Source organism: Giraffa tippelskirchi, chromosome 12 (assembly GCF_054371585.1).
Source record: "Giraffa tippelskirchi isolate mGirTip1 chromosome 12, T2T-mGirTip1v1.2.pri, whole genome shotgun sequence".
NCBI classification, from domain to species: Eukaryota; Metazoa; Chordata; class Mammalia; order Artiodactyla; family Giraffidae; genus Giraffa; species Giraffa tippelskirchi.
The window spans coordinates 2,488,742-2,492,301 of record NC_137286.1 but is presented as its reverse complement, the minus strand read 5'-3'; positions in this window follow the sequence as shown (position 1 = coordinate 2,492,301).

Genomic DNA, 3,560 nt, shown 5'->3' with positions numbered 1-3,560 from the left:
AAGCCAGGGAACACCAAAGATCCCCAGAGAGCCTCCAGAAGCTAGGTGAGAAGCATGAAAAAATTTCTTGTCAGCACTCAGAAGGAAGCACCCTGCCAACAACTCAGTCTTGGACTTCTAGCTTCCAGAACTGTGAGACACACTTCTGTTGTTCACCGTTTGTGGTACTTTGTTAAGGAAACGCGAGCAAACTATGACAGAGGCTGATAACAACTACACAGACCTTAGTCCTCTCACCTGATTAACGAATCTCTTCTGAAGTGGATACCCTTTGATAAGCTTTCATACGGTAACAGATCTCTGTCTGCACCCACTTTGAGAGGTAGGTCCGTCAACACACTTCTTCCCCAAGCTGTTTTGTCACCAAACTCCCAGTTCTGTTTGGTGTCCTCCAGCCAAACTGTTAGCAACTGTCTAAGTTAGTGTAAATCTGTCTCTCTGGCCATCTCTCACTCTGCACATAGTAGACAGCCAAATGTGTTGCTCCAAGCTCTGCACCCTGGGTGGACGTTCCTTCGCCAACATCCTTCAGGGTCACTACTGAGTGGGGCTGCATGCAGCAGTTTTCCACTTCCAGGTAGAACCAGCATATCGACAGACCCCTCAGACAATCAGACTTGAGTTTTTCTTACTCAACAGCCCAAGAGGCCATAAGCATAGACTGAGAGAAGGGAGGCAAGGCAATGCAACAGGAATTGGATTTGGAGTCACTTTCTACTCTTATTAGTGGGTTGGCCAAAAAGTTCATTTGTAACATCTTCCAGGAAATCCCAGCGAACTTTTTGGCCAATCCAATGCTTGTGCCTCCTGGGCCTGCCTGAGCTTGAGTCTTTCATTCAGACCATGTGATGATGGAAAAGCTACAGGACACATCAAACCTTCTGGCTAAGTGGGTCTAACAACACTTATCTCATGATGGGAAACTCATGCTGAGTGGTCACTGGGTGTCCATGGATGGGGATTCAATCTCCACTCAATCGCAAATGCAAACCAGAAGTAGTTTCTCAGAAGGAAAATAGTCAGCTGAAGAAGAGAGTAGAGGGTTGCTCCAGAGATCTGGCTGTGCTTTTCCTACTGATGCTGTCATGGATATTTTGAGCATCACTGGATCTGCTGGATTATAGGTGGTAACCTATACAAGAGGGAGAGCGGCTTGTGTGTGGAAGAGTGGCTTCAACCTGCAGAGCCTTCCCTTGCTCTGGTCTCTTGAAACTGGCTACCAACAGGGAACTCTGTAGATGGGTCATCTCACAGCACACCAAGATGCATTGCTTCCAAAGTCTAAAAAGACCTACCAAGAATTTGCCTCTTCTTTTTTCACAAAAGTGAAAAGTGAAAGTTGCTCAGTCTTGTCTGACTCTTTGCAACCCCATGGATTATACAGTCCATGGAATTCTCTAGGCCAGAATACTGGAGGGGATAGCTTTTCCCTTCTCCAGGGGATCTTCCCAATCCAGGCATCGACCCAGGTCTCCCGCATTGCAGGTGAATTCCTTACCAGCTGAGCCACAAGGGAAGCCCTTTTTTCATGGTAGGTGGTAAAACATGCAGCAATTTGCCTTTCATCTTAGAGGGGATGTTTTAAAATTCTCCAGACCAAATAATTCCCAGAAATTTAAAATCACAGGCCCCTTAATTTTTTTTGGAGAGGAAGGATTATTACCCATCCTATTGTTCACATGTATCTTATTAAGGTATCTGAAGTACTTCCTATTTCCTGTTTATCAGATCTAATCAGCATGATGTCATCAATGTGGTCGGTCAGCCAGTTGTAATGTTCAGTTAAATAAGATCAATTCATACAGAGGGAAAATAGAATGGTGATTGTGAGGGGCTGGGATGAGGAGGAAATGGGGAGTTATTATGTAATGGGTACTGAGTTTCAGTTTTGCAAGAGGGAAAAAATTCTCAAGATAGTTGGTGGTAATGGTTGCATAACAGCATAAATGAACTTAATGCTACTAAACTGTATACTTAAAATTGGTTAAAATGGGAAGTTTTATGTTATGCATATATTACCACAATTTAAAAAAGAATTTCTTTCTGAAAAAAGTAAGCTAAGCATAGATTAAAACAGAAAATTTTTGTGTTTTTGTTTGATTGTATTTTAAAAAGTCAATGTGTTAAGACCTTGATACTAATAGAATGGCCAAAAGATTAGCAGCATGGCATTCCCCTGAATATTTTTAGAAATGCAGAATGCCTGCCTTAGACTTTCTGGATTAGAATTCATAAAGGAAGAATTCCTAGGTGACTCATATGCAAATTAAGTGTTTTCCTCAGCTTTTAAAAAAACACCAGTTACAAATAATAACAAAGATAGTAGAGATCTCTGTGGAATAGACTGTGGCAGAGAGGAGGAGGATTTACATAGTTTTGAGGCAACATTATTAAGGTATACTGTTGGCCCTGCCAGGTAAAAGCAAACTGTTTCTGATGGTCCTTGATAATTAGTACAGAGAAGACAATCACAAGCCTAATAGTTACATGCCTATTGCCAGGGCCATTTTAATTTGCCCCAGTATACTTGCTACATCTGGGACAGCAGATACAAGTGGAGTTACCACCTGATTACATTTATCACAGTTCAGAGTCTTTCTCCAAGATCCATTCAACATCTGCACAGGCTAAGCTGGCTAGTTAGATGCATGGGAATGTAATATGCATTCCCATTCCGGCTTCTTTCAAGTCTTCAATGGTGGCATTAATCTCTGCAATTGCCCAGGGACACAATCAGGGGTAGGACTAGGATAAAACAGTGAAGCACCAGCACGCAAAATTTAAAGAGGTGCTCATCTCAGGATCGTGCAAATGCCAAGCTTGCACATAAAGTTTGTGCCTAGGTGCCTCACTCCTAAGATGACACTTGCTCCCAGGGTTACATGAGGAAAGTGTTGGGAATTAAGACATGCACCCACCATTGGTGTGACTGTAACTTAGCACAAAATTTCTCAAGGACATCTGAGTATTTCTTTTTTTAAAATGTAGTTTCAAGGTTTCAAAATTATCTTGTAACTTCTCACCAAATTTGTTCTATCCTGTGAAATTTTTAAGTTTCAATTTATATTTTTACCAGGTCGGCAACGTAACTATTGTTCAAAAAAGTCAAATAACAGTTCTAAGCTCGTAATTAAAAAGTCAGTTCTCTGCCCCCCCTGCTACCCCCACCACCACAGGCAGCCCCTTTCACTCTACCCATGAATTCTGGTCCTCCTCCTTGATGTTTGAAGTATTCTCTACTGAGTTGCTATCATATAGGTATTAAACAATTCTTTTCAAACTTGTTACTAGGCTTTTCATGGGTTTAGCCAATACTGTGAATCAGACCTTTTCCTATAAAAATTGTCTTATAAGGTCCTGGGCGTGAAGTGTTAATCTAATGAGTTTTGTACAGACATGTGTTTTCTAATCAGTGAAATTATCATATTGTATTATTTGTTCTAAAGGGCTTTTAGTTTCTTTGACTTTCTGAGTGAACAATACTATCATTTGGGGACATTATACATGTATACGCTCATTGTGTAATCTCTGTACAAAATGCACCTTGGAGAAGATTCTGG